This window comes from Periplaneta americana, chromosome 6 (assembly GCF_040183065.1).
Source record: "Periplaneta americana isolate PAMFEO1 chromosome 6, P.americana_PAMFEO1_priV1, whole genome shotgun sequence".
Taxonomy (NCBI): domain Eukaryota; kingdom Metazoa; phylum Arthropoda; class Insecta; order Blattodea; family Blattidae; genus Periplaneta; species Periplaneta americana.
In genome coordinates, this window is record NC_091122.1 from 109,554,199 (window position 1) to 109,578,121 (window position 23,923).

A 23,923-nucleotide genomic window follows, 5' to 3' on the forward strand; every position below is an offset into this window, starting at 1 on the left:
AGCTAAATCTTAATTGAAATCATTTATTTATTTATTTATTTATTTATTTATTTATTTACTTATTTATTTATAATTTTTTGTTTATTTATTCATTCATTCTATTTATTTATTTATTTAATGCTAGTAAATTACAAATGAATACAAGTAAATATAATATAATCTAGCCCACTCCTGAATGAGTAAGACTCGTGATCAGGACGGGATTCCAATACAAACAAAATAAAATTGAGAGTGAATAAATTACAGATTAAAAAGTATTAAATAACTTTAAACCCAAACTATGAATCCAATACAATTATTTATAATATTTTTTCTTATTACAAAAATAAACATTTAATATCGATAATATTGACATGAATGTTAAATTACGCAGGCTTACCTTTTGTTCAGGGCGGCCGGGTAGCTCAGTTGGTACAGCAGCTGGCTACGGACTGGAAGGTCCAGGGTTCGATTCCAGGTGGCGACAGGATTTTTTCTCGTCGCCAAACTTACAGAACGGCCCCGAGGTTCACTCAGTCTTCTACCGGGTCTTTCCCGGGGGTAAAAGGCGGTCAGAGCGTGGTGCCGACCACACCACCTCATTCTAGTGCCGAGGTCATGGAAAGCATGGGGCTCTACCTCCATGCCCCCAAGTGCCTTCATGGGGATACCTTTACCTTACCTTACCTTACCTTTACTACCTTTTGTTCAGTCAGGAGTACTAATGTATTTATTTAATCTAACAGAATTAAGGCCATAAGGCTTTCTCTTCCATCGGCCAGATAGCACAGTAATAAATACGTTAATGAAAAGATACCCTAATCATACTGTTACCTGTTGTACAATGAGGCACCTTCACTAAGGGTACTATCTCGCTTAGCCTGAAGGGTCTTCGAATATTCGCAACTAAAGATATTGGGCTGCTCATTTCATTTCTTTCTTCGTATTATAGTTACAAGAAGTAGAATTTTAAAATGTCGTATGAATTTATTTATGTTTTGTTTTCAAGTGAAGACCTATTAATTTATTAAATAAAAATTATTATATTTCATATTCATTACCGTCTGCTAAAATTACAAAATTCTGCCAATAGTTTACAATAAATAGATTCGTAAATACTAAATATGAAGAAAATAAATAGCCCAATTCTTTATCAGAAATCTCCGTTTACAGATAGACAAAATGCTTGTCCGAAAATGCTTTCTCGATATCAGGATACTGAATACGTATACTAATTTCAGTGAAAACGTCGAAATCAAATTTTTAAGCATCGCTTTGTCTTATACAGTCAACTCCGGTTATAGTGAACCTCTGCGGACCAGCATATTTCGTTCACTATGTTCGAGGTTCACTAAAACCGAAGTGTCTGTTTTTATACTACTGACGTTGCTATACATACAGAATTGATTCCCGTTTGGGACAAACCACGTTCAATATCATTACTGATGTTCGCTGTATCTTCCAACACTTTGTGCTTCGACATCCTGATGTTCAAGTTCGAAACTTGAATCTAATCTGGCCATGCAGGTAGTAGACACTGACTGATTTCGCACATCTTCCCACTAGAGGTATGCTACTATGTACTCGGTCTTGGAATTTCCCCGGGTTCACTTTTACAAAGATGCGGGAGAAAGATTGAGGACCCTTATACTGTAAACCTTCTTGTATTTACTCTTTGCTCATCACAATACTCTCTTTTACATAATAAAACACTTTCTCTTCCTATATGCTTCTAATAATCTCTTTTAAAGGGGTCAGAACTAATCCTTTCTTTATCCCTCACTGCGTACACTATTCTCTTTAGCATGTTTCAAGCTGTCCAGGAAGCTGAACAAATCCTTTGTCTTTCAATGCACTTAAGGAGTAAAAGGTTTGAGATTTTGTCATCATCATCATCATCATCATCACCACCACCACCACCACCACCACCACCACCACCACCACCACCACCACCATACAAGGATTAAGGCATAGCCTCGTTCCGGTTTCATGAAAGCTAGAATTGTTAAAATTGTTCAGACCATCTTCTGTGTGGGCGTCCAATATATCTCTTTCCATGAGGTCTATAGTTTAACAACAGTTTTGGAAATCTTTCTTCTGGCATTCTATCAATATGTTGTTTCCAGGCATTCCTATAATTAACTATTCGATCAGTGAGTTTGAAAATATTTAATTCTTTTCTTATATCTTCATTTCGTTTTTTATCTAGTAGAGTATATCCTGCTATACTTCTTAGAAATCTCATCTCTATTGCTTCCAATATTTGTTCTTGAGAGTTTGTTCTAAACTTATTCTTGGAAGTTTATAGGAGAAAGGATTTCCTAAATTACCATTTTGGCCATTTTGAAATTACATTTTCTTGGGGAAGTTCTACTTTAGGTTCACTATAACGAAAGTGAGGGTTCACTATAAACGGAAATATTAATGTATATTTTGTAATGAATGGGCGTTGAGACCAACGATTTAGGTTCAATATAGCCGAGTTCACTATATCCAGAGCTGACTATTTGCTGGTTGAGTGAAAGAGAAGGCCTTACGGCCTTAACTCTGCCAGCTAAGATAAACCATTATTATTATTATTATTATTATTATTATTATTATTATTATTATTATTATTATTATTTCATATAAAGAAAGTAGGCTATTTTTTCTACATTGATACAGTGGAAATCATGATAGTAATACTATAATACTAGAGGATCGTAGGCGTGTGAGTGAGTGAGTGAATGTGTGAATGAGTGAGTGAATTAATGATTTAATGAGTGAATGAACGGTTACGAAACTAATAATCCATTAAGGTACATTGTGAAAGGGATTTATAGAATCAGATACGTGTGAATTGTCTTCTTCCTTGTAACATTCTTAATTTGTGGATTATACAGGTTAGGCCTATGCGATTTTGAAACTTACTATACTCGGATATTTTTATACACCCTGTGAGTCCCGGGGTTGGGCAATCGGCGACCGAACGGCACCGTCTAATGTTTGACCTTCCGCAGTGTCGCGCTTTAACCTTTAGCCCGTCTTGAGTGCCTAGGCACAACCCCAATAACTTTTAACGACAATCCTCCCCATTATAATTCGTGAAATATTTCCGAGACTCCCCAGCATGACATTCCTTATTTTAGTGTAGGGCTTTTGATTCCAGTAACATCGGCTCGGTTAACGACCGACAGATAACAATAATCATTCCCTGTTTATTTCTACTTTATTTGTCAGGGCTGACCAAATTATAATATAAATGTTTTCCTTTGTTTCAGGATTTTAAAATATTAATCAGCGTGACACACAGAAGATCTGCATATACATCCCAGTGTGAGTATTCAAAACTTCTGTGCATGTTCTTTCGCAAAAGAATGCGCTCCCGTGGTCGTTGTGTAGTTTGGATGAAATGAAAATTACCCAACACTTAAATGAACTAATTCAATTTGAAGTGTGGAATCTTGTAAGGAACATTACAGTTTCATTCTAAAGACGGAATCTTGTGCCAAACCTCAGAATTTCAATTCAGAGGACGAAGTATGTGATGAGATGTAATATTTTTACATAAGTTTTATTATTATATTACATAAAATGTGATGAAACGAATTATTTCAAATGAATCTGCGAAAAGAGCTGGGATTTCGTTTTGGAGAAAGAAATTTTATACGAAGTCGTAAAATTTTAGTTCAAAGAAAGATATTTTGTTAGGAGTCAAAAAACTTGAAGTCATCTGAGCTCTAAGTAGGGAAACTGTTAACATCTTGGAAGTAATAAAAATTAAAACTTGTGTGAACTATGCAATTTGTGAAGGTCCAGGATGTCATTTTGACAGCCATTTCCATAAGAAGTCGTAAGATTCATTAAAATGATGGAATCCATGACAAGGCTTAGATTTTCAATTTGAAGACCACAATTTGTGAGTAGCATGATTTCATTGTAAAACCCTTGATGAGAATATTAGGTTTTATTAAGGACGAATTCTACGAAGAGCTTTGGAGTTTTATATAAAGTGTTATTTAACAAACATAAAATCTTCAGTGTAAAGACCTGTCAGGAACGTTAGGGTTTCAGTTTGAAGTATTAATTAATCACCACGAATAGAGACAAACAGTATTAAAACGATCACCTTTTATTTTTATTCCATTACATTCAATAATTATGTTTTATTATTAAGCTTATCTCCATATTTTTAATTAAATCAAGTGATATAAACTTAAAACTACTGTAACATTAATTTTATCACTAAATTTTTTGTATCTCATTTAATAAAAAATATCAAACATGTGAGTACTAGAGATGAACAAAACTAACTGCCGCTCTCGCTCGCTGTTTTCGTTGCATTTATCTTTCGAGTCTCGTTTCGTCATTCTCGTGCGCTTCGAGTCTCGCTCATCATTCTCGATATAGCATTTGGTTGGCATGGAAATATTTCGTAACTTCGAATAACATACATAATTGACATAAATAACATTATAAATGTTTAAATGAGACAAAAAAACAAAACAGAACAGTACCTTAGTTATCAAAACGTTCTGGTTCTATTCTATGATATTACCTGTGGTTATATAAATAGAAAAGAAAAACAATTCTCAAATAAATTTGCATTTCTAAGAAACGTAAAACATAACATTAATATCTTTTTACTTGAGATTGCACACTTGATCTTAAACATATGAAAAGAAAATTCCTAGCCTTTTAATAAGAGCATAGTAATTAAATAAAGACTGGAGAACGGATTATTAAATCTTGTGATCACATTTCCCTACCCTCGCGTATGTGGTACCTAAGAGATTACATCCATTTTCGACTTTTCCCTTTCAAAATTTTCTAGAACTCCTTCAGTGAAGCAGCGTAACCCGTAGTGAAACAAGTGACCAACAGGCTTGGAGCTCACATATTCAGTTTCTTTCAGCCCCGAACCCTTTGCAAGGACGCGTTTTGCGTGCTTTTTAAATTTCTCCTCCCACTTCTCCACTTTCAGTTCAATTCAAGGATTATTATACATTGAAAGGTAGAGATGATGTATCAAATAGGCTACTTGATTCTTTATACATATACAGGGACATCATTTTATTTTTACTTCAATTTTTATTGTACCTGAGTTTTGGAATGTACTTCACTCTCAACCCTTCTACTAGTAAACTTCCAACCGTTCACGACACAGAGCCGAGGGCGCGTAAGCAGTACTGAGTTACTGAGTATAGTACGTTTCAGAAATATGTTCGCGTTTTCCAGTGACGAAAGAGCTTTCAATATTGAATCATATTTTCGTACGGGTACTGTCGTCCGTTTCCCTATGTCGCATCCCGGTTTCCCCCACCTGCTTCTGTTCGCCCCTTTGTAAAGTCTAGTAGCTGGGCTATCTTAGCTCTTTTCTGAAAACATTGATTTCTGTTAGGAATTGGACGTCTACGTAATATTATTCAAGTGTTTAAAATAACTTAAATAAAAGGGCCTCCTTAAGTAATTAACTGTCACGTGATTTCCCCCCCCCCTTTCTACAACCCTGCGACAAAACCACTTGAACGGACAGTAGATAGCATTTCTGAGTGATTTTATCTTTTCGGATCGGGCAGAAGTGAAGATTGAATTTACAGTACGTAAAGTACCGTAAAGTGGGGATATTTCGGACGCAGGGGTAACATCAGACAGTAATTCAATTTAGCATATTTTATGTTGGTAACACCAGTTCACCAATGGGTCTTTAAAAATGTGCAGAAACATACGAACATAGTAAAAAGAACGGAAAAGATGCTAAGAACTGGTGTTACCAACATAAAATATGATACATTGAATTACTGTCCGATGTTACCCCTGCGTCCGAAATATCCTCACTTTACGGTACTCTTTTATAGAGTAGGTACAGAATTATTTCAACATGAGTTACTCGTACGAAGGACGAAACTGGTAATTGGAATTGGGTACAATAGTCTATAGTGCGATTATATGCACAAAAGAACTGAAGCCTGTATCGAAATGAACGGCCACCATTATCTAAAATGTGTTTAAATATCCATATTATAATTATTTTTCAATTTAACTTCATTCTCTATATAGTACGCTAATGTGCTGTAACAGTACAATATACACTGCATAATTAATACTTACGAATGGATAGCTCAATTCGTGTGTAAAACACTAAGTGTTAATACAGTACTGTATTTTGATTAAACAAAAACCTAATGAACATTATCAAACTTAAAATTGCGATATTTCCTAGTTTACATAAATGGATGAACTACTTTTCTTCCCTCCTATACCTAGTAAAGTGATTTGTATTTTACGCCAGTATCATCGAACTCCGTCGTGGAAAGGGTAGCAAACGGTGTTTCCTGTTTCAATCGTTAATAGAAAGGTATAGCCAGGTTAATATTAAAAATGTTAGTAAAAATAAAATGATGCCCCTGTATAACAATTGCCAAAGTAGATAAAAGTTCATTTAGGTATAAACAACTGTGGCGATTCAAGACTGCTTGACTTCGGGACTTAGGGAGTTATCAATATCGAGTCTCGGAACACTCACAAGCAGTCTTTACGTCAAGGACGCGACGTATACAACATTGTCGTGCGGGTTTTCGGATTTGCGGGCGCTGTTAGTCTCGCATTCTCGATCGTTGTTCATCTCTAATGAGTACATTTGTTCCCCTTGTATGAACAGTTAAGATATTCTCTTGCGAAAGCTGCGTAATTTACACCATCAATCTGTCATGCAGACGACCCGAGTTCAAGTCTTGTTTAGGCTTGGTATTTTTCATTGCAAATGGCATAGTGACATTTGTGGCGGACAAGGTCATAGTTGTTTCTTTTTTCCAAGTTCTCCCTTTTCCTCATCTTAGGCATCAACATCCGCTCTACATTTCATCATTATTTCATAGTATTCTCCGATAGCCGGCGCGGATGGGGCTTATCAAGAAACGTCCGGAATTATCTGTTTTTAAATCTCAGCGAAACGTAGCGTCCACAGCTGGTGTGGGTTAGGAATGCGTCTAGCTCAGGGTTTAGCACAAAAGATCCCAAGATCGCAGAGCTGTAATAATGATCCTTCATCTCAGGCTCATATCCAGGAATTTGATTTTGGTAGCGTCTAATACAGAGGTCTCCAAAAAGCGTATCGTCATTCGTGCTTTCGATGCTGCCCGCCGAACACAGTGTGCTGTAAGGCTAGAGAAGGGGAAGAGACTCGTACTTCATCAGATGGGAGCGATCAGTGGGGGATCGCGGCAACAGTCTGCTTAAATTTACAAATAATAACATCAAAAGAATAAGAAATATCATACGTTTGTATATTATTTTGCTGTGAATACAAGGTAATCTCTGGCGAATCCTCGGCCTCATCTCGCCAAATATCATCTCGCTATCATCATCTCATCGACGCTAAATAACCTAGTAGTTGATACAGCGTCGTTAAATAACCAACCAAAATAGTATATATATATATATATATATATATATATATATATATATATATATATATATATTATTTTGGCATACTATGAAGCTATGTTGCTATTGACACAAACCATTGCAAATTCAACCTCTTCTGTTCTATGGTGCCTTTAGTGCCTGGAAAAGATCTTCTCCAGTTGTATTTCGTAATTACACCGAGAAGACATTCAGACACAGTAAAATGTTCATTAACTCCTTGGATGAAAATGGCTAGGTGAGCTCTGTCATTTCTATCTGTGCTTTCGTCCAATGCGAGTAAGCTACAAACTGGTTAATTGTGGTTTCGACTTCAGATTCAATTACATTTACAATCTTGAAATTCCTTCTTTGAACTATAATTGGAAACATTTTAATTTTCTTAAACTTTGACTTTGTTCTGGACACAGTATTTTAGTAACGTCCTGTATGCACGATTTTACAAATGATTCTTCTGTAAAGGGTTTAATTGATTTTCCAATATTCCAAGCTAAAACATAGCTAGCAGAAAGGTTTTTTTGTTTAAGACTGAGGACACGTGTGTGATTTGTGTTTGTATTTTCTTGTTTTATACTTATCAAAATATTTGTAGGCATACGCAGTTCACCTACAATTAAACGAAAAACTATATGTTTGTCATGCGGAACTGAGTGTAAACGTTTTATAATATACTGATTATTATGTATAACCAACAGTTATACAGATAGCCCCAAAATAAATTATTTTCACATGTCCAACATGCCTGTAATTGTATGATATTCTTTGTGAAGAGTCGAGTATTGTCGTCGCATGTTGAATTTTAACACAGCCTTAAGAATTTTCGAACAAATTAAACATTTCACATTCTCCCCACTAACTCAAAAGAAAGTCCCTTCCTATTCATCCTGGAATGTACTACGTCCATGATTAGAAGACTTTGTGAAAAGGTGGAACACGGCGACCAACACAATGATAATGACAGTCCGCCACTGCTCTTCGTTTACACATAAACTTTGAGTATAGTGCAGGTGGAGATGGGTGAGGCGGAGCGCGCTCATTACGTACTGGCTTCGGTTCCGTTCAGGGGCTTACTCGCGAGTACGCTTTTGGAGACGTCTGGTCTAATATAAAATACACAGTTCTTCCAAATAATCGTAAAACTACATGTATTGAACATGAGTACAAAATTAAGAGTGTGGTGTTCTGAAATTGAGTTGTTGACTCCACATTATACTATACAAACACACCCCCACAGGAAACAAAACAAAAGGCGCCAAGACCAGCAACAACCAGTTCTGAAGAAGGCCAATAGCAGGCCGAAACATGTTAACCAGGTACGGTAAAATTTAACACGAGAAAGACATGTAATACATATTCAAGTTTGTTCTATACTTTAAAAAAAAGTAACGGATATTTCGCAAACTCATTGTCACATGACGTGAACTGAATTAACTCTCTCTAAAAATGTTCTAGGCTTGTCCCAATTCTTTCTTACCCATAATATAATGTATGCCTACCAGAGGTCTGCATCGGACGTTTTCGCTCGAGCGCCAAGTAGTTCATAGCATAATCCGATAGGTAGCGCACATGCATGATGGGTAAAATTGTCACGAGCGATAAATCCTCGAACGGTATAAGCCGAGCGTTAGACATTCGTTCTTGTTACAGTGATGAACTGTGTAGTAACATCATAGATGTTTATCATTTCAAAACTTTGCAGTGTTTAACTAACCTCTCCATAGTACAACTACAAAACTTGCTTCAAAATGTAATATAAATGTTGCAGGTAAATGTTTTTTCTTTCTCCACACAGGAGTGATTTTGTTTTTGCCACATCTGATAGATGTTATTGGATGTAAATGTAATTATTATAAACGGAGAACACAATCACGATAATGCAAGAACTGTATCAAGTTTTCTAGTAATAATAATAATAATAATAATAATAATAATAATCGTAATCTCTAATAATTAGTGTATCAAACTTTGCGTCTGTTTTATTATATTTTCTGTGATGTTATCTCTGTACTGATATTGTTATTAATCTACTGCTATATCAATTTTTTGTAAAACGTTCTACATTGTCGCAGTATATAGGCGGAACACTATGTATGGACCTATCATATTATATATTGGTAAATCAAATATTGAATAATTATTAATTAGCAATAATAACTGTATATCGAAGTTTTTCATACTATTTTATTTATAACTTCATGTTCCTGTTTTGGTACGTTCCATTGGCTGTTCCATTAAACGTTTGTCATAAACGCAGAAAATAAAGCCTTATTTTTACCGTGTGAGCAAAACATGTGTATCTTATCTGTCGCCTTCCATACAAGATAAGACATGTCGGTGAGATGACCTTGTACTGTGCTTCTATTTATTACGAGCGTATCACGACCGATCGTATCTCACTCGAGGGTGCGACACTCGACCGAGTTCAAGCGAGCGATTTAACTCCAATGCAGCACTCTGATGCCTACATTTGAAATGTAACTTATACGTAAACGCTGATTTGTACATTAATTTGCATGTACGTGTATATGTACGTGAACGACCACAGATATTATCAGAAAATGCAGGCTCTAAATTTCTAAAATTTTATAAGGAAATGAACTCACAATTGGACAAAAATTACAAGGTACCACAACAACACATATCAGAACTTAAATGTCTGATAAAAAATAAAAAGGTTACTAATAATATTTTTTATAATTCACTCTTTACTTAAATAAGTATTTATTACATGCAGGAAACATATTAAAGATGTCAGAGAGTCCATAACAATGTTATGGTTACCAAATAATGTAACTGCAGAATTTTTTTCATACTTTGATAAAACTGGTTTGAAAAATATTATTAGTAACCTTTTTAAATACTTTTATCACATATTTAAGTTCTAATAAGTCTTGGTGTGGTGTCTTGTAATTTTTGTCCAATTGTGAGTTCATTTTCTTATACAATTTTACAAATTTAGAGCCTACATTTTCTGATAATATTTTCCTCTTTCACGTACATATTACCCTTTTCATTTTCAAGCATTCGATTTCTGTTTCCCTTTTCTCATATTTGTCCTAAGTTATCTTAAACTTGATCTAGTTTAATGCTAATGATCTTATCGAGAAAATTTGCTGTTCATGTGCAAATAATGTTGATTTACTCTCTCCTAAATTTACGACAAAACGGGAAGAAGTCTAATTCTTGAAGATAAGTGATTATGATGATGATGATGATGATGATGATGATGATGATGATGATGATGATGATGATGATGATGATGATGATGATGATGATGACGATGACGACGACGACGACGAGTAGGAAGAGGAGCAATACACGGATAAAAAGAAAAATCTAAAGTTAGCTGGAAGGTTTCCAACCAACAGTTATACGACGCTGAATTATTTATTGTGTACCATATTTTACGTATCACCTCATTTATTGCTTCTTACATACTTTCAGAGAAATGTAAAAGGCATTTTTGAGACAATGTACTTATACAAAAACGGAAAAATTGAAACCGTCTTGAAAGTAATATGTTTCTCTACTCTCTGTTGCACGAAATTATCCAGTAAATATGATGCCATAAACCAAAGTAATTTCCCGTCTTTCAACGAGACCATAATTTATGGTGGAGGTTTTACAGTGCAAAGAAGTACAAGAGCTTAAAGCACTCCTTGTAGACATATAAATTGTGAGTCTACCAGTATTTAATTAAATACATGAGTAACAAAAGAAGGTGCTTATTCATATACAAAGACACAAAGAAGTAGCAAACAAACAACAGCATGAAAGTGATAGAAAAGCACAAGACTGAATATATTAAAAAGAAGAGATTGTAGAACTATCAGAAAGTGACACAGAAAAAACAAAACCAAATAAGAGAGAATACGAAAGAAATTAATAATAAATACTGAAGAAAAATGTAGGTAAATAAAAAGGTAAATAAGTATATAATTAATTCAGAAAACATATGAATAAATAAAAACTAAAAATAAATGAAGAAAGAGACTAGAATAAAACAGAAACTGGCTGTCCTTTCGAGGAGTTGTACATACATGGGTTACCAAGTACACTAGTGGACCAAACTTTTTAGTCTGCTATTTAACGACATTATATCAACTTCTAGATTATTTAGTATCGATAGAATTGGTGACAGCGAGATGATATCTGGCGGGAAGAGACCCAGAAATCTACAGTGGGTTACCTGACATTCGTATTACAGTTGGAGGGAAAACTTCGGAAAGAAACAAAACAGATAACCAGCCTAAATGGGAATCGAACCAACGTCCAAGCGGAGATCTGGATCAGCAGGCAAATGTACAATGACGGGCATAATAGTTGAGTGGTGACCGCCGCAATTCAGCTGTCGGTATGATTCCTGACGCACATGACATCATTCAAATTCGTTATCAGAGATCGGAAACAACCCTGTGTACCAGCAGAATTACATTTGTCCCTGGTATAATTTCGTGATAAATTGAAATAAAAATATCAAGAAAATAGCCGTGTAACGAAAGTAGCGGAGTTTGCCGTACAGGAATTTGAACTTAATCAGATGAGTCACAGTTTATTTACAGTGTCTATCATTCTTATATTTTAAACGAATAACACAAAATTTTGTACAAAATAATTATATTTATATACTAATACTAGTTTACTATGCTTTAAAACCATTTCTTAGAGCGTTAATTTACAATAACTTTTTATTTTAATCTCTAAATAACAAAAATATTAATAAACATATTACTTTGAAAATAAAATTGTATGTCATTTATATTCGTACACTTGAGTAATGCTGACATATTCGGGAATCCGTGCCTTAATGGTAACAGCGAGTGCAACGCGACAGTGCATTAGCCGGTGCTCTAGGGTTTGTTTTCCTTGAGCAGTCCAGTTCTGTTCAAAATGGGCAAGTCGAAGGAACTAAGTGCAGAGGTAAAATAGACGACAGTCAGAGTGGCTATTAAAGGTTATTCTTTAAGGAAAATAGGCGATATAGTAAATAAAAGCCATTCCACGGTACAATACGTGATTAATAAATGCAAATCAGAAGAGGAAACCAAAAGAAAAAGTTCTAAATGAGAGTGAAGAACATTATATCATAAGACATATAAAATCAATTCCACGGTTAAGTGTGTCGAATCTATGCCCTATCACGACAAAAACAATAAGGAAGACTGTTAATGAATCAACAGTGCGGCGTGTTCTATACAAATATGGATTTCATGGTAGAATGATAAGAAACAGGTCCTTAATAAATAGGAAAAATAGAGCTCTAAGAATTGAATTTGCTAAAGCTCATGTAAATAGGAACGAAGAATTTAGGAACAGTGTTATTTGGTCGGATGGTATCAAGATTGATCTTTTCGGATCCGATGGTGCCCTTAGAATGTGGAGAAAAAAAGGATGAGGCCGACAAAGTGGATAACACTCTTCCCACTGTGTAACATGGAGGTGGCTGCATAGTGATTTGGCGCTGTATTTCCTCGAAAGGCGTGGGTAACTTCTACTTCATTGATGGAATTATGGACAAAGTAGTCTATAATAATATCTTGAAAATTATGTCAAGGAAAGTTCAATAAAATAAATGGGTTTGCCGTCTACTCTAAATTTTCCAACAAGACAAACATATGGCCAAATTTAACAAACACTGGTTGATATGGAACGTCCCGAAGCAACTCCGATCGAGTCCAGACTTAAAGAAAATGTATATAAAAATACAATTTCGTCCAAAGGACACCTCAAAACTGGCAAAAGTTCACTCCGCAGCAACGTAAAACGTTGGTAAATTCCATGCAGAGAAGGTGTCAGGCAGTGATCAAAGCCAGAGGATATGTAACCAGGTACTCGCACGTAATTGTTTGTTATTTACGTATAGTTATTTAATTTTGTTACTAAGTGTACGAATACAAATGACAAGTAAAGAAATTCTATTTGTTGTTAAATTTTGTTTATTTACATATTTATGGTACATATGAAATTTATTTTTTGTTTTATTTGTATTCATAATGCTACTGAACAGAATTTTCAAAGAGAAATATATTTTAATTTGATGTGTCTTTTATCACCATATTTGTTACATATTTTCACCTGTACTAATAAGACTGACATGGATCACAAGCTGCACACAGAACATGGAAGACCAACGCTGAATTCAACAACGAAGAAATGCTGAATAATGAAAGAAATGGGATAAACAAATAATAAATAAACGACTAAATAAACAAGCACTGCCGCGGCACTATGCAAACATACGTAGACTAACAAGGCGGGGCCCAAGACGACGTCAGGTCACATCAGACATGACGAGACGTTGGATTGACAATGAACAAACAGCCACGCCGCCCGCAATCTAGATCCGAAACCACAAACATGGTTTACACGCAACTCTGCAACTGTGCTTCGGCATTGCGTAAAGGAGGAAAGCAGACATGAATAATGAAAAGAAAAAACTAAAAAAATAAAAACAGAATGAGGAATGTAACAATAGAAGTATAAAAAATAGTAAAGCAAAGCGTACTATGCAGATGTAGGAAGAAGGTAAGAGCTAAGAAAGGAAATGGGAAGACTGAGGTCACACGTAGGTTACGACGGGCTGTAATAGCTGGGATGTGTCCATTAAAAGCCGGAGAAACAATAACACTGGCTGTCTCGCCACACCCATTTCTTTGCAGGCACTGCCCCCTCATTCCAGCTTTACAGTCTGAAATATATCTCAATACATTAGGCATCTAGGAGCGGATGTAAGACGCATTAATATTTCGATATCGAATGCGACTCTCGCTCTGGCTTGGACTAATGGCGCCCATTTGTCTTGGAAGGCTATTAGTCCCGATACAGGGTGCGTGCCGGGCCAAGCAGCGTCTGTCCGCAGCTTCCCACAGCGCCAGTGCACCAACGTCTCGTAATCTCTTTCTAGCAGTACAGCCATTGTCAAGTTCGTTTTGTCATTAGAGTACTACTGATTAAGAAGTAAGCGCTGGCAATATCGCATTTTGAGAACTTTACTAATCTGATCTAAACTGTTACTATTACCCCGACATGGGCTGATGAAAGCCTTTCATTTTAAAATAATTATTGTTGGCCGAGTAAAACATTATAACAATTATGTTATATGATTCGCAATTTCTCTTTTTCGTTATCTGTGAATTCCTCACTTTATTTATCATAACTCATTCACAGACACAGCCAAATCAATACCCGTACTGAAACTGCGTTACTGAAACAAAAGCTGATAATATGCTGTTGCAGGTCTGTATAGCCCTGCCGCGTTCCCCCCCAAGGCGATTCACTCCTTCCAGGTAGGGGAATAGAAAGTGCACATCCCACAGAGACTACTGCACAATGTTCAGGGTTTTGGCATGCCTGGTATAGATGATGATATGTGAATTAATGATGGCGAAATGAGTCCGAAGTCCAACGCCAAAGAAGTATCTAGCATTTCTGCTTCAATTGGTTGAGGGAAAACCCTGAAAAAAAAACAACCAGGTTACTTGTCCCAATTAGAATTTGAACCTGGGCCCGCTCTATTCACGGACAGACATATTACTCCACAGCGGATGACTTCTTGTTTTTAATCGTATTGTCAGGGAAATGCGGTCTTGAATAAATAGTTTATTGTATAAGAAATATACTTCCGAAATTATATTTCTTTGTTTACACATTGTTGGATTATGTGATAAATGATAATTAAGGACAATGTAAACATTTATTAAATGTGTCATTGGTACTGCTCAGGCGGTAGCGCGTTTGTTTGCTGATTTGGAGTTGCGCCCGGGCGTGGGTTCGATTCCCGCTTGAGCTGATTACGTGGTTGGTTTTTTTCTAAGGTTTTTCTCAACCGTAAGGTGATTGTCAGGTAATATTTGGGGAATCCTCGGCCTGGTCTCGCCAAATATAGACCATCTCGCTATCACCAATTTCATCGACGCTAAATAACTCAGTAGTTGGCACAGCGTTGTTAAATAACCAAATAAAAAGATATATTCAAAATATTGACCGCCGGCTTCAATGCAATGGCGTCAAAAACAGTTATAAAGCTTACTATTAGGTTCTTTTCTTTTTTCATTGATAGATTGATACTTTTGTATATAAGTGTTATTTTAGACGTCTCTACAGAAAAAATCGATAGCAGTCAATTTAGGCGGACGTACCTGTTAGGTAATAATTCTGTGGTGTTTGGGTAAAGAGAGATAAGTCATAAAAATGAGTTCGGAGATAAATGAAAATTAAACTTGTAACCCTTATTACAAATAATTTTCTACACAAATAAAACACGTCGACTGCTAGTATTCTTTGATTTTTGCACACCCACTTGTATAATTTAACTTGTCTGTTCATCTGGGGAACAAAATTCCACCTGGACAAAAAAATGACATATTGTCGGACCATCGGATCTGTGCCACCGTAAGATATGCGAACTGAACCCTAATTCCTTCTCAGCCTCGGTAATTCATTTCTCTCCCTGCATTCATGTCTCTCTCTTTTCTAGCTCTCTCCCTTTCTTTCTCCCACTACTCACAATTTTGAGCCTTCTTGCGGGACAGTTTATTTGCACTTGCAGTGCAGTGTTGTCAGCTCAACATGAACACTGTAGCATGGAGTGACGAAAGAAATATTATCAAGTACGTAATAGCATTTTGCGATGAAGTGAAGCAAACAGGTCAGTATCTGTTTCCTATAAATCAGGCAACGAAAAGAGCAGCTGCGATCACAGGTTTTATTTCAATTGATTACGTATTAAAATTACTTACTCAACTAATACTAATAATACAATATTTTTATGTAATTTATATAGGCAGGTCAGGGCGCCTAACAAAGAAAATCAGGAGAGAGAGTGGCTGCACAGGAGATGAAAAGCTAGAATCACCAGGGAAGAACAGACCAAGGGAACCTTTAATTCTTGTAGATGATATGAACCGACTGTATTTTAAGAAGAAAGATACAAGAATTTTATACCGTGTAGAATGAAGTTCCGACATTGAAGAAATTACTGAAGGTTGCGAGAGACAATATTTTTCAAGATTGGAGAGAAACGCTGCGGAAAGTGATTCGAGACATGGGATTTAGGTTTAAAAAATGTAGAAACACAAGATGTATTTTGATTGAAAGAGATGAAATTGTAGGATGGAGGATCAGTTATTTATGATACCGTTTGACGGAAGTTTGGCAACATCCCTATTCGGCAAGGTCCGTGCCTTGCTGTTTAACGTGGTGGGAGGAAAGCGGGTGGAATGGAGTGAGTACAGGCCTTAACTTTTTCAAGAACGACGACAGAGCCGAAGGGGCACAGGTCCAATGGTCTGACAATACCCCTTTACCCGAACACCACAGAATTGGCTGGAACAATTTGTAACGACGAGGATGAGTTATGATTAAGTAATCTCTGCTTTTATAACGCTCTGACATCTCTTCAATCGTGGAGGTGACATAGACCTCGATATAATTAACGATTTTTGTATTGAGCTTTATTTGAAACTGCTGTTATGTGAATAATATGGATCATTCTCCAACAAACGTTATTACTTAGAACATTCATTTTAATATGTGATCTGCTATAAATAGTGCATCGTCCGTTCGCAGCATGGTAGAGAAATGTGGCTGCTGAATACAAAGTTGGAGAAACCAATGGGCATACTATTTCAACCGATAAAAATAATCTTCCAATGTCATCGCTTGGAACTTTTGAGAATGATATGGATATAGCTATTGTTTATGGGAAATATCATAACTATGGTGAACTCTTATTCGTGGCAGATACTATGGCTTGTGTGCTTGTGTATTCACTGATGTGTTCAAGAACACAATCCGTAAACGTTACATGTCATATTGTTCTTTTGGTACTTGAAACATGAAGTTTTACGGAAAGTTTCAGTGGTCTTTGATTTATGTCAAGAGAGGCGCTGTGACATTACTTCCTTGGAGAATATCAACATAAATATCACATGCATCGTTGGCGTTTCTTCCGCTGCACCATAAGCAAAATGCAAGCCTTCCATCTCCGTCCATGCAAAATGGTGCATATTTAATTAGTTTGAAGTATCACAATATGACGTACGGTTTCCACACAGTATCGCACTATTTTAGTTCTCGAATACCGACGGTCGGAGCTCAGTTGGTACAGACACGGGCTACGGACTGGAAGGTTCCGGTTTCAATGCCGGGTTGTGGCGGGATAATTTTCGTTGCCTATTTCCAGAAAGACCCCCGAGATCCGCTCAACCTCCTGTCAGAGTACCGGATATTTCCTGCGAGCGAAAGACGCGAAACCATCTCATTCCAAGTCATATAAAGCATTAACTGTATCTTCATGTCCTCCATGCTCCTTCATTGAATGTAAAGAGGACTTTCATTTTATAATGGTTCCCTTGTATTCGGTGTTCTAATGCTGTTATACGGGGTGGGCAAAATAAAACTGGCCCGCGGAAAATATACTTACTTATTTACTTACTTACTTACTTGCTTTTAAGGAACCCGGAGGTTCATTGCCGCCCTCACATAAGCCCGCCATTGTTCCCTACCTGAGCAAGATTAATACAGTCTCTATCATCATATCACACCTACCTCAAATCCATTTTAATATTATCTTCCCATCTACGTCTGGGACTCCCCAAAGGTCTTTTTCCCTCCAGCGTCCCAACTAACACTCTAACACTCTATATGCATTTCTGGATTTGCCCATACGTGCTACATGCCCTGCCCATCCCAAACGTCTCGATTTAATGTTCCTAATTATATCACGTGAAGAATACAATGCGTGCAGTTCTGTGTTGTGTAACTTTCTCCATTCTCCACTGGATGATAAAAGCTTCTCAACTGTGGGTGGATGTCGTTATTGAGTTCCCACGTTGGACGCCATTTGAGGGTGAGTGGTTATTGTGACCACACGTTGGGCGCCATTTGAGGGTGGGTGCGTCTCGATGTTGCGTGAGATTCACTCAGGGTAGCCGAGGTACGGTTGTGGTGTAGGTTGATGTCGGGAATAATACCAAGCCGGCTACTTAAATAAAAGGCAGCGTAAACTTCAAAAACTATAAGTTTATTGTCGTATCCACTTGGTAAACCCTAGAATATGTATTTCCGGCTGACATATAATTCAATCGTTGGTCGCCTTTTGTATCGACTCTATGGCGGCTCTGAATAAGCTCTATCCGATACTACAAATTCAATACTCTGTCCAGTACACTATGACACGAAGCGAAATAGTAGTCCTGTCGACACCAAACGAAGTAGTTATTCTGCCCTGTATGTAGGGCCGCCGACACGATGTAAAGTTGTTTTGATGATCTCCGCTCCGAAGCGGAATAGTAGTCGTTATCTCCGCTCCCCGTCACCCTTATTTATAAAAACCTATCCTACGCTAAAACTAACTATCCTATTGGTTAAAAACTACGTCACTAACTGGCCTAAAATCTATTCCCTATTGGTCCAAAGTGACCTCATAAGCTGGACCAAGATCTCTTCTTATTGGGCGCGAAATATGTCATCTCTAAATTTAAACTTTGGATTTCCCATAACATCTAATTAGTTTGTATATCTCACAAGAATACCCGTTCTTTGGAAAACCCAAGCTTGGCAGTATCTTTCCCACGGGTCTAGTCCGACTTCGGCTTTTATGCTTCATCGAGTCTATACGAAACCCCGCTCAAGGTGGCCCTAAATCTGTCCGATGCTGACAAGTGTCGAAACACCTGTGTGGGGAAGCTAATTCTAACGAAGTCGCCAGAACATCCCCGCGAATACATGTAATAGAAATATGGAGATATCACTTCGCTAATAAATCGGTCTCTCCCTCTTCTAATTACTGCTTCAAATGCCCATCTACGTAACCATTGGAAATTCCCGAAAGAGTTTCCAATGTTATGAGATGTCCCCGCTTTCTGCCTATAACTAGCCTCATAGTTCCCCTACGCTATCAGCCGGTAACACATTATTTACAATACAGTGAGATTACAATGTCACTACAAACAATTACAATAAATATTACATATATCTTCACAAGCCTTTCTATGTACACAACTCTCACACAATAAGCACAACAATGTACAATTTATATCCACATTTACATATGTACAATACCATTCATTCACATATTTACATTTATTTATTAATTGATCAATTACACACTCTGCGTGCTTGGTTGTACCAGCCGCCCTGTACAGGTTCACCTAGCTGTACGCGTGAGACTAACCATCCTACTCTTTCTCATTCCTGCCTCCTAGCCTCTCCTGTTTGAAAGGCCGCAAGAGTTGCTTGTGGTACCTTCCAACAGGATTACTTTTTCCCCTTTCTACCAATTCGAAAGTATGGTCTCCATATCTACTTTTAATTTCGTAGGGCCCTTTGTACAGTAGCTCCATGCGTGAGTAACGTCCTCTGAAGGCGGAAGATAACTTCACGTCCCTTAGCAATACCAGATCGCCGGGTGTGGGCTCCCATTTGTGGCGATATCTTTTAACTTTACCGAGTCTATACTCAGCCTTTTTCCTGATTCGGTCGAAAGCTAGTTTACACAGTAGTTCCGCACTAGGAGGCTCACCCTCCTGTATTGCCTGCGGCAAGCTCTTTATCATAGGATCGGGATCGATCCCTAACATAAGTTTGATCGGAGCTATTCCGGTCGTTGGATTGATAGAGTGGTTCATGACTCTCTCAATCACCTCACATTGCCTAAACCAGTCCTTATGGTTTCGGTGACACAGAATACGGAGGTACAATGATATATCCCTAAGCGCTCTTTCGCAGGGATTACCGCTGGGAAAGTATGCGGAGCAATTGTATAGTTTCACGCCCGCATCTTCCAGCCTTTTGCAAAACACTTTCGATTTATGTACCGACACATTGTCACTGAGCACCGCTGTTACCGGGCCGTAAGTCGGTATGTAATCTCTAACCAGCTTGTCAGCACACAACTTACTAGAGATATTTCTTAAAGGGTAAATCTTTACAAATTTTGTGAACACATCGTACGTAACAAATATGTACCTGTGTCCGAAGGACGACGTGGGCATTGGACCGTGTTCGTCCACTGCTACAAGTTCATTCTTTTTACCCCTGATAATGACTTGTGGTACATTGTCATACCTTACATTTAGAGGTTTCGCCCTCTGGCAGACCTCGCAACGAGATATTACCCTTCTAACCTTCTTTGACAGTTGCTTAATATAAAATGATTCTGACATAGCTAAAATGATCCTATCACTCCCAGAGTGACACATAGATTGGTGAAAGTTATTTATAAGTTCATTCTCCATACTCGCAGGTATGTATATCTTCCACTTCTGGATATCCCTACCATGCAATTTATACAAGATACCAGAGCGCAATCCATACACTTCATCTTTCACCTGTGAGATTTCTCTAGCTTTGTCCATTAAGGCCCTTATCGTGGAATCCTCCTGCTGCAAATCTGCAATTTTCCGAAATTTTCCCGTCAGAGCTCCATTCCTCGTGGAATCAATTTTCATCACGGCAATTTCGTACGCGGGGGCGGTGATAGTTTCCGGTAGCCCCGATTTGGAATTCAAACGAGAGAGACAATCACCAAAGATATTGTCTGCCCCCGGAATATGTCTAATCGTCACATCATGAGCCAAAATCTCGTGCACATATCTAGATATTCTAGAGTTCGTCAATTTGCATCTACTCAGAAACGCTAGGCTTACATGGTCAGTAAATATGATAATCTGCCTATTAAAGATATACTGACGGAACTTCTGTAGTGCGAAGTACACAGCAGAAATCTCTAGTTCCGTGATTGATGCGTTGCTTTCGGTACGCGACAGTCCCCTAGAAGCTGTGGCAATCACATGTCGCTTATTATCTTCATCGGTCTGACATAGAATTGCTCCATATCCATATGAAGACGCATCAGTATAAATCTGAAAAGGTAGGCTGTCGTTAGGCCTTTCCAGCAGAATTGAGTCGGCGAAAAGCAGTTTCGTTCGATCGAATGCTTCCTGCTCTGCCGACCCCCACCTGAAGGGTGTATCCTTCTTCAACAATGCTCTGAGTGGGGCTACATGCTTAGCATAATTGACGAGAAACCGATTCTGGTATTGTAGGATACCTAGATACCTACGAACCTGTTTCCGGTTCCGCGGCGGCGGGATCCTCGAAATGCTCTGAATTCTCTCTTGGTCCGGTCTAATTCCGTCAGACGAAATTACGTAACCCAGGAAAACTGTCTCAACTTTAAAAAATGCTGTTTTCCCCAGCTTGACTGTCATACCAGCCTCTCTCAATTTAGTAAGTACAAAATCAATATCCCTAATATGCCTATCCACATTATTGCCATATATAAGAAAATCGTCAATGTACTGTGCCAGAAAACCTTTCGTCGAATCACCAAAAATTATGTCAAGTGCCCTTAGTAGCGCAGATCCAGAACTCGCGATGCCGAATGGGCATCGGGTATACTGATAAACTTTCCCGTTATGTAGGAACGCTGTGAATTTTCTCGAGTCCTCGTCCAGCGGAATCTGCCAATACGAACTGGTCAAGTCCAAACTAGTGAATATAGAACAGTCACTGATACGGCCTAACAAAGTGTCCACTGACTCCGTCCTGAAATTATCTTTAACTGAAAACGAGTTAACGTGTCGGGCATCGATCGTTACTCTTAAGCTTCCATTGGGCTTCCTAACCCAGCACAATGCATTTACGTAAGGCGAGTCCGATACTTCTATAACTCCGTCTTTTAACATATCATTTATGACTTCGTCTGCCTGATCCCTTAAAGATAGGGGGATGGGTCTACATTTATGCCGAAATTCCTCCATTCCTACCACCTTAATATTGTGTGTATACACTCTACACAGACCCGGCGCGTCTGAAAAGACATTTAAATGGCTACCTACAACATCCATTAAGCGTTTTCTTTCACTCTCACTCAGGCCGTGTGCCTGGTTAACTTTATCTCTCACTATTTCGAAAGTATCTGTCTTCCTATTGTTAGACGCGACTACCTGCCTAAGATCGCCAAGCGAAATCTCATTACAATATCTGGCCCTACCGCTAATGAGATTACGTCCTATTTGTCTCGCCTGGACTAATTCGCCGATACATAACTCGCATTCTCCGCAGCCTACTTGACACACTCCCCTAGTTACCTCGTTACCTTCCCACGGATTAACCTCTATAATTACATTCTTACAAATTTTGAGGTGCTCTACAAAAAATAACTCTTCCTGTAATTCTATCTCTCCCGCGGTTCTCTCATCTAACTCCGATCTAGCGCTATCCCTACTGAATGGGACATGGCCTACACTGCCGTTACCTGCCGTAACCCCTAGTCTGTTTTCCCTAAAATCTAATAGCGCGAGCCATTCATAGAAGCTTTCTACTCCAATAATGATGTCGGTAGTCAACCTTTGTATCACAAGAAAAATAGCATTTAATTTCACGTCTCCGCACTCTAACTCGAACCATACTTGATATTTTACCTTTTCCTTCTTCTTGCTCAGGGCGCCTGCACAGTACAGTGAACATATGGGTAACGTTTGCAGTTTTATTCCTGAATCCCTAACCTTTTGAAAAAATTCCAAGCTGCATACGTTATTTGTGGAGCCCGAGTCCAACAACACACAACACTTAATCCCAAATATTTTAGCATCTATATAAGGCAATACATAAGTCCCATTATTTTCTAACTCTGGGTTAGTAATCTCGCTCTGTCTCTTCACGCTTACCGCGTTGGTGGATTCTTTTGACAGTGGCTTACTGCACTTAGCTACAGAAATCTCCGAACCCTTGAGACTTCTGTCTAGCAGTTTCCCGAGTGCGATGCAGTCGGTTCCACTGCTACCTCGTCTCTATTTCTACAATTTATAGGCTCCCGGCCCATATTCATTCTGACCGGACTTTGCTGACGTCCGTTCATGTCTCTATTCCTGCTTTGTCCCACGTTACACTGTGTAGGTGGCCTATTGCACCCTTGTGAGGCCATTTCTTGTAGGACGTCTCGCCTATCTCTCTCCTGCTCCTGTCTCCTCCAATCACCTCGATTTTGCGGTCCCCTGCTAAAATTAGGCTGCCAGAATCCCTGTCTGTAATTTCTGTTCCTAAGCCAGTGTGGTTGGGTTCTAAGCCTATTATTTCCATTTTCTTGTCTTCCCGTGTACCATCGTATGTGGTTAACCCTACGCACGGGACCAACACCTCCTCGATCGTTCCTCATCCTGTTATGACTACTCTGGTTATTCCTACTATTATTGTAAGGACCCCCAAAGGGCGGGTCACTCCTTCTCTCCCTGTTGGGACCATTCCCTCCGTTCTGACCATGATGGTATCGACTATATGCATTGTTGGGGCTCCTGTCCCCACCCCAGCTACTCTGATTTTGGGCTCCTGTCCTTGGGGATGAAAAGGCCGTACTTGCCCCCTTCCCCGCTTTCTGGTCGGTGGGGCTTGAACCCTTTCCTTTGCCATGTTCATAATCTGCCTGGCCACTACATTCATAGTGCGTGGCGTCCGAACCGTCCAGCGCAGTCAATAGATCTATTGTTTCCCCGAAGTCTCGGGGCCCTGCTACAATCAGATTATATCTGATGTTCTC

At 38.2% G+C, this 23,923-nt stretch overlaps 1 protein-coding gene across 8 annotated transcripts in view; it reads left to right on the forward strand.

Moving 5' to 3' along the window:
• Positions 1-23,923, forward strand: part of LOC138701645 (protein O-linked-mannose beta-1,2-N-acetylglucosaminyltransferase 1-like) — a 1,230,831-nt gene that overhangs the window by 932,253 nt on the left and 274,655 nt on the right. For all 8 annotated transcript variants that reach the window (XR_011332653.1, XM_069828753.1, XM_069828752.1 and 5 more), the window contains one exon: positions 3,240-3,294. The gene's annotated coding sequence lies outside the window, so the exon portion shown is untranslated. The remainder of the gene's footprint in view (positions 1-3,239; positions 3,295-23,923) is intronic.